General features: G+C 35.2%; 1 long non-coding RNA gene across 1 annotated transcript; it reads left to right on the top strand.

Moving 5' to 3' along the window:
- On the top strand, window positions 5927–8827 carry LOC109946461. The gene is made up of 2 exons (XR_002269607.1): window positions 5927–6779; window positions 7261–8827. It is a non-coding gene; the product is annotated as an uncharacterized LOC109946461 (long non-coding RNA).

The raw sequence follows: 9176 nt of genomic DNA, 5'->3' as shown, positions 1-9176 counted from the left end.
TTGGGAAATGGACAAACTCTGGATGCTGAACTCTGGGGGTTATTCTTTGGCTTGAAGCTTGCTGCTGCTAAAGGGGTGGCTGGGCTCTCTATTGAAATGGATTCTATGACTGATGTTTAGCTTATCAAGTAGCATGTTCCTAGTTGTCTTCATCCTTTTGCTGGGGTGATTGCAAGTTGTGTTGTTTTGATGAGTAAGTTTGAAACTGTTGAGCTTACTCATATTTACTTGCAAAAGAATGCTGCTGCATATTATTTTTCAAATTGGAGTCATAATATGGATTTGGGGGTCTGCTATTTTGATGAAGCTCTAGTTTAGATTAGTTATGTTCTTATTAATGATTTGTTGGGGGCTGTGAAGCCTCGGATGATTAGTGTTGGCTAGTTGTTTTTATTTCTGGGGTTATCCATTTTCTTCATAATTAAAATAAATAAATATAAGAATTTATAAAAGAAGGAAAAAAAGAAGAAGCTGAAAACACGTTCATAATTGGAAAAAACATAAATAAATAAAAAGAAATTGGAAAAACCGAATAGCGTAGCTATGACGCGGCAAAGTAATATAAAAGACCGACGACAATTGGCTCTCTCTCTCTCTCTCTCTCTCTCTCTCTCTCTCTCTCTCTCTCTCTCTCTCTCTCTCATTTTCAAATTTGAATTGTCTCTCTCTCTGACGCTCTCTATCAAATATCGTCGATCGACTGGTCGCCGGATCAAATGGCCAGACACCGACTAGCTTGACAAAATCGTCCACTGAAAGCTAGTGGCTTTAATCTCAAGAGTTACACAGGAAATTGAATTCCGTTGGGACGACGAGTGCCTTCCATTGTCGAGAATACTTCTTCATGTTCTGGATCCAGTGGAGGGCCTCATTTCTTTTGAATTGCAGAGAATAAAAAAATCTCCGACTTGGGAAGTCGCGGAAAGAAAGCCGAAAATCAGAAATTTGATGGGCATGCGTTGAATTTGTATTCTTTTCTTTCTGACATTTTTTTCTTAGTAAGGGGTTATTATTATTTTTTTTTTTGGGTGCAGGGCTCGATGGACTTGGTTTCGACTGCACTGCAGCTCAAAACGACATTGAATACTCACTAGAAGTAAGTTTTCCTATGCATCTATTCCTATCATGTTAGTTGGTTGTTTGTGATCTTTCTTTATTGGTTCACATGTTTTTTTTTCTTCTATCAACATAGAGATTTTCAAGTCATGATATTTAAAAAATTCATGTGTTCCTTAAAATTTGCAACTACATATTTATATTGTTAGTTAGCAAAGGACCTGCAAAAGCTTGAAATTGCTGTTATTATTCATTCAGTTGTTCCTTACAACAAAGCTAGGGGACCATAACCCTAACTGTCACTTCCTACAACTACTTGAATCGACGACGAAGGAAAGGAGAAGACCAGGACCCGATTGGAACCAAAAACCTACTGCACAGATTGACGCGTGCATAGGGCGACACCACCACACAGACTAGCAGTTAAATCAAAATCGAGAGCATCAACAGCCGAAGTCAAGAAGGGACCTGTCACGCCCCAACCCACAGATGTACGTAATCTTGGATTAAGACGTTATTCGCACCTTAATTATTGAATTTAATAAAAACTATAACTAAAATGTGAAGAATATTTAAATAAATAAATAAATTTTTCATATATAATTTTTCATCAGAAAGAACAACATTCAAAATCTTTCATCTTTACATTATTTTACAAGTTAGAACCACTCAAGAGTTCACTTAAAAAGTAGTTCATTATTCAACCACAAACTAAGTACATAACACACTCTATAGACATGTCAGGTTCATCTTAAATCCTAGATTTCATGTTCAGTACTTGCAAAATCTGTTAGGAGGTGAGCGAAACCACAACTTAGTAGAAACATAAACATTTTCATGATAAATTGATATAACTAAAAGTGACATGCAATAACTCAGTCAAATATCATATCAATTATAATAATGTATGAATTCTCTTCATCTACTCCCGTTAATTCATATAACTAGACAAGCAGACATGCACGTCCATATCATGCTTATACCACTTGGTTACCCAAACTTACTTGCTACTCACTCTTAATTCAAACACAGTCTTACCAACAATAACATGTAGACACCTCATACTTTGACATCAAAAGAAACATGTTAACTAGTGGAAAATCCCCACTCCCACACAACAAATTGGATGAAGATGAATATATCAAATGAATGCAACTCCTGCTTCTTCCAAGATGTACAGACACTCTTAATCTTTTATTTAATTACCCAATCAAAAATTTTCAATCCACTTGTAGGGGCCTTTTTCTTTTGGCAGCTACAAATGGGCTGGGTGCCGTAAAGAGAAAACCGAAGAAAATATCTCCTGTGTCTGAGTTCAAAGATCAGACCCCAAAATATTTCGAAAGGATAGTAAAGCTTTAGGAAACACCTTGGTTACCTTCACCAACAAAAAATAATGGCTGCGTACAGATAAATTCTTAGTGCTTACAGGTAGAATCTTATCTTGGCATGAGAAGCTTTTGGCATGGGAGCCAAGTTGCCATGAGTTTAGCACTAAAGAGAAAATTAAGTGTTCTTAGGGGAAAGATAGGGTATTAAGGTAGGAGAAAAAAGGTTCTGTAGAAAGGTTTGGTTGAGAATGAGAGAAAGATAGAAAAAAAGGGTGTCTTGAGTGTCTTTTCAGCAGCTTGACAGAAGCTCTGTCAGTTTGCTAGAAGAGGAAAAATGGGGAAAAGATGAACAGAGCACAAATTTGCTGGGTTTTACAGGTGAGAGAGGAAGGTTGCTCTCTGGATGTGGTTGATGCTTGTTGGGTAGAAGAGGCTTCTTTTATAGCCGCTAGAAGCTATCATTTTCCAAGAAACCCTAATGGTTTCTATCCAATTTGGCCAAATCTTTCCCTTCCTTTCTCCTCTCATTCCTTGACTTTTCCCATCTTGGTGAAATCTCCTCTGCCCATTTGTACAAAATCAGGAATTTTTGGTAGCTTAAGGCCCTTTCTCGCAGCTGCCTCTGTGGAGAAATGCTATTCCTAACCATTCCCTCCTTTTCTTTCTTTCCTTTTTCCATGGGGCAAGAAATGGGTATACCTGCTAGTTCGAAAGATGATTCCCACTTTGTGTGCCAACATCCCATGGTTCGTTGGGTGTTTCTTGCTTGAAACTTGTTCCTTCCCACGTGCTGGAGCCTCCTAACAGCTCTGCACACATGGTCTTTCAATCTTCACCCGTGGCTTTGTTTTCTATCCAGCGGTTGGGATTTTGCTGCCTCTTTGTCCTAATTGTATGGGCCTTCTAAGACAAAATGTTGATCTATCAAATAAATGGGCTAACTTTATCAAGTGTTGGGCTATTTTTGTTTGGAGTGATGAGCGATTCTTTTCTCTCTTGTGCTCACCCACATGTTTGGGCCTATGAAATGGGCTTGAGTCCTGAGGCTCCCAAGCAACCCGGGACTTCCCTTTCTCGGCCTATCAATGGGTCTCATGGCAATTTATTACCATCCATACAACAACTCACTCAAGCAAGCCCCGGGTATTTGAGTGGCTTGGGGCCCACTTAAGCTTGTGGCGCGATTGGGTGCGGAATAATAGTTCATTATTTGGCATGGCATGTTGCTTGGCGTGCTTCAATTTTATCGTCCTTGAAGAGGGACACGATACTTAGTTTAGCATGGGCTTGTATTTTATAATATTATTTCAGTCCTTGGCATCACAAATTATTTATTTGGCATGGCACACGGAGTGTGACTCGTGCATAGCGGCTCTTTGTGTTCTCCAAATTGGGTCATTTCTCAATAATATATCACTTCGGGCCGGAAATTTATTCGGACCCAACAGGAAATTTTTTTGGGCCTCAACGCCACCCATTAGAAAAATTAATTTAATGAATGAAATAATAAAGCATAGAACTTATATAATTATTATAAAAGCATAGAACTTATATACTTATTATAAAAATATAACAACTAATCCAATATAACTATATATATAATTAATTAAATATATGGATATATATAAGTTATAGAATATTTAATCTCCTATATGAATGTCAACTAGGTGAACTAAGAAAGCAGTTAAATCTATAATTACTATAATTTAATACTTACCAAAGTAATTATAAAAAAAAATGTTTAACCTTCTTAAATAATCTTTAAGAATACAGATTCTCACAAGACCAGACGCCAAAGACAAACGAAAGTAGAGGTGGAAGTGAAGATCGGAAGGAAGAGAAAGCTAGAGACCCTAGCGATTCAAAACCCTAGGATGGGGAGAAGGAAGCGCGATGACGGCATGGACTAAGAGGCAAAAGTTATACTCAAACCCTAACCCTAGTCTCTCCTTGCAAGCTAGAGAGAATCCAAAATTGACAATTCGACATACTTAAGGTTACAAGTTTCAATCCTTATAAACAAACTAGTTGGCTTTAGAAACAAAATCATCATTATTATCATTTGTTTAAGAGTCTCATTTATATTTTAAACCACAACAAAAATTAAATACAAACAAATAAAACACCATGTACAACAATCACGATTGGCTTAGGTTAATACAATAGAAACTCTAGTGTAATGTGTACTTTTATATTATTCATATATTGGTAATTTTACACTTATAAAATATAAATTGCAATGTAGTGTGTATTTTTACATTACTCTTATATCGATATTTTTAGACGTATACAATAGAAACTACAATGTAGTGTGTGTGTGTTACTCTTATAATGGTATTTTTTAGGCTTATAAAATAGAAAATGCAACACTATTTGTACTTTTATGTAATTCTATTATTGGTATTTTTTTTATGAAATAGAAAATGTAATGCATTTTGTTTTTGTTTTTGTTTTTTTTGTTACTCTTGTATTTGTATTTTAAGATTTTTATAATAAACGTTGCGTGATAGTCACTAATGTTGATTTAATTGGCGTTACAATTATATTGATTTACTTTACACTAGGTTTGGGCACGGATCGGTTCAGAACAGTAGAAGGCTCTTCCATTAACCAAATCAAAGACTTCGGTAAACCATTTTCTCTTCCGTTAACTAAACCAAAGACTTCAGTAGACTTCGAATCAGTTAACCTAATATTCGGTTTGGATTGGTTCAGTACGCCGATAGTACCAAATAAAAACATACTAATAAAAAATACAATTTATAATACTTTCACATAACATAAGTTCTTGAACAAATACACCAAATTATCCTTATGAAATCAAATAACTTAGTCACTATATCATTCAATATATACTCAAGATCTATTGGGAGCCACTAGTGTTTGTTGTTTGAACATTTGAGTGTTATTTTTACTGAATTCTCAACATTTATATAAATAATTTTGATATTTGTTCCTCATTGGGTTCTTTAGTTTTTCATGCTAAATCCAACCATATAAAGAACATAAAATTTGGATTAACAGTTGGAAAGTTACAGATAAAAAACGGGACAAAAGTTGAAACTGGAAAACATAGGAAATTCATAAATTCCTCTATGACAAAAAAGTGCTACAATACCCGGATGATAAAGAAGTGATAGAATGGTGATAAAGAAGTGATACAGCAGTGACAAGGGGGTGATACAAAATGTTGATTGTATTTATCTTTGGTTTCTTGTTTTGTATTTAAATAATAGAATAAATATAAATATCATATTGGTACGGGTTTTCATCGGTTAGGAATATTTTTTCCGTTGACCACACCAAAAATCTCGGTACAAATCGGATCGGAATAATTAAAGTTAAAACATAATTATTTAACCAAACCAAATCAAACCGTCGGTACGGTACATTCGATACGCGGATAATTCGGATGAAATACCCATCCTTACTTTACACTACTCTACTTGTAGTTTCTTTTTTTACAAGAAAATGACGAATTACATAATTTCATTATCACAGAAAATATAATTATTAACAAAACTAACATGAAAATATGATTTTTATTAGACTTCCTAATTTAGATTGGCAATCGTACATAAAAATTACACAATACAAAATAAACATTGCAACATGGTGTGTAAATATTGTACACAGTGCAAGGTAGTGTCTCTGAAATATGAAAATGAAATAGCAATACCAAAAAAAGATGAAAATTTTAAATGGGGCAAAATGGTCAAATGAAGCCATTAAAGAGAACAAAAAGAATTTATAAAAGAAGGAAAAAAAACTGAAAACACGTTCATAATTGGGAAAAACATTATTAAAAAAAAAAGAAATTGGAAAAACCGCGTAGCGTAGCTATGACGCGGCAAAGTACTATAAAAGACCGACGACCGACGACATTTGGCTCTCTCTCTCTTTCTCGCAATACCCACGACCATTGCTCTCTCTCTCTCTCTCTCTCTCTCTCCCCTTTTCAAATTTGAATCGTCTCTCTCTTTGACGCTCTACGTCAAATATCGTCGATCAACCGGTAGCCGGATCAAATGGCCGACGCCGACGAGCTTGACGAAATCGTCCGCCGAAAGCTGGGGGCTTTGATCTCAAGAGTTACCCAGGAAATCGAATTCCGTTGGGGCGACGAGTGCCTTCCACTGCCGAGAATACTTCTTCATGTTCTGGATCCAGTGGAGGCCCTCATTTCTTTTGAATTGCAGAGAATAAAAAACTCTCCGACTTGGGAAGCCGCGGAAAGAAAGCGGAAAATCAGAAATTTGATGGCCATGCGTTGAATTTTGTTTCTTTTGTTTCTGACATTTTTTCTTAATTAGGGTTTTTTTTTTGGCAGGGCCCGATGGACTTGGTTTCGACTGCTCTGCAGCTCAAAACGAGATTGGATACTCACTGGAAGTAAGTTTTGCTATGCATTTATTCCTATCATATCTGTTGGTTGTTTGTGATCTTTCTTTATTGGTTCACATGTTTTTTTTTTCTTCTATCAACATAGAGATTTTCAAGTCATGATATTTAAAAAATTCGTGTGTTCCTTAAAATTTGCAACTACATATTGAGATTGTTAGTTAGCAGAGGACCTGCAAAAGCTGGAAATTGCTGTTATTATTCATTCAGTTGCAACTTCTCTCGCTTGTGACTTGTCTGATATGTTTCTCTCCATGTTCAGTATACTTTTGAAAATTATTTCCCACCATTTCATTGTGCTTGGATTTAACAACCTTTTTGTTACATCTTACATGTCCATCTGACATTTAAAAGTATCATAAGACTTGATTGCAACCATCCTTTTTCCAAAGGGTTTATCTTTATCTTGTTTTGAGATCCCTGAAATGGTAGTGAAAGACATGATTCCGACCATAGCATGTTTGTGGAACAGAGGGGTTTGTTATATGAGACTACTGGCCCTAGGTGATGATTGGGAAAAAAATTTCAAGGTATGGACTACGATAATACATTATTTTGAGTGAAGTGCATGACTCTACAAGTATTTTTCCAATTTCATGTTTCATGTAATTTCTGTGTATAACCTTTTCCGAGCAGAGTGTATGAGCATTGCAGGTTTAGTTGTTAAAATTCTTTGGTGTATTAGGAAAATTTGACTACTCAATTTAGCTTTTATATTTAACTATTCAATTTGGAGTGTTTAAGTTAATTACACTGCAATTGACTGTTAGTGCTAGTTAAGAAGCTTCGAATGCTACTTCCAAATCCTATTGTGTAACTTACTTATAATACTTGTTGGAGAAATAATAATTAGGTGTCTTAGCTGATCCTAAAATGCTGGAATGCTTTTGGCATTTGAATTACAGCAGTGGTGCTTGCTTTATTGTTTGTTATTTTTGTCAAGGAATTATTATTATTTTTTTGTTTTTCCATAGTTAAATGCAGGCTATGGCTAAAGTAATATGTAACTGATTTTGGAGATAACGAAATATGAAAGTTCAATAATGTAGCCCAGCTTAGGGAAATCTTTGTTGTTGTTGAGGCGTGAAGTACGAGTATGTATGTTTGCCTTTTTCCCCTGAATGAAATTCAACATAAATATCAGATCTTTAGCATTCTTCAGTATCTTTAAAAACAATAGCGCACAATCAAGGCTCGGTCATTTCAACACCTCCATCTTTACTTGGTCCTTTCGACTAAAGATGAATTGCAGATCCAGTTCAAAGAAGTTTGCATTGAATTTCTTTTCCTTTTCCCTATATTCATTTGTGTACAAATTGGTTGCATCAACTTGATACATTTCTTTAATTTTACCATAGTTGTTTTATCAATAAATCTCTTGTTTCTATAGGCAAAGTTTGATATTTCTTTGTTCAATCTCTGATATGTATGGAGAGTTTCATTGATAGCAGTTGTTCTTTTGCGGACATCTTACAATAATCTTTTGTGATCAATGCAGTTTGCAGCTTCCCTCTATTGTCTCAAGTTGGTTTTGTCACACTGTGGTGATAGGTGTATGTAAGGGAATGCCAATTTCACCATGCTAGAGTTAATCAATCTCATATTAATTTGAACTTTGGAACTTTATATTGATCTTGTTGGAAATATTTTGCAGCACTGGTGTTAGCTTTCATGCTGTATTCCATATACGAGCAGTATGAATCAGAAGTTGCGAAGCTTCTGTTCAATAGTATAATGCTGGTTTTTGGATTTTTTTTAGAACAAATCTACCTGCTTCTGTGCAACTATTTCTTGAAAAACATGGAATTTTGATGCGTCACATGTGACAATTAGCATCAGAAGTAGCTGCCACTACAACTTGGATGGCATTTGGGCTTAGTTTTTCTAACTGGACAAATTCAATGTTCTGCTAGTTTAGGGTTGTATGAAAATATATATTTCGTGTAAACTCAACAAAAGAATTACCACATTACAAACTCTTCTCCTTTTGTTAGCGTTAACCATAAAGTTTAGGCGGTATAAATCAATGCCTTTTGTCACGTCTGTATGCTATAAACAGCAGGATTGAGTGCTTTATGTCAGTTTGATGCTATCGTCTTTTCTTTTTTGATCGAAATCTGTAAATTTCATTGTAAGGGAGACAAAGCAGTGAACTCAATGAATGATTTCAAACAAATGGCATAAAGCACACTGCAGAAACTTACAAACAGGCGTAAAGCCCATTGATGGCAAAATGCCTACTATTGACATAAAGTCCACAGAAGGCGTAAACTTCGATGCGAGCTTTGTATTCCTTATTAGTAAATTTAGGTTTTAGTTACAAAAAAAAAAAACCTTTTACTTTAGGAAAACGCCAGAATTTTTTTGAAAAAGATAGAAAATCTTTTT

The sequence above is a fragment of the Prunus persica genome, chromosome G1 (assembly GCF_000346465.2).
Source record: "Prunus persica cultivar Lovell chromosome G1, Prunus_persica_NCBIv2, whole genome shotgun sequence".
Classification (NCBI taxonomy): domain Eukaryota; kingdom Viridiplantae; phylum Streptophyta; class Magnoliopsida; order Rosales; family Rosaceae; genus Prunus; species Prunus persica.
Note: the sequence above shows the minus strand (reverse complement) of the source record. Positions and strands in the feature narration are given on the sequence as shown.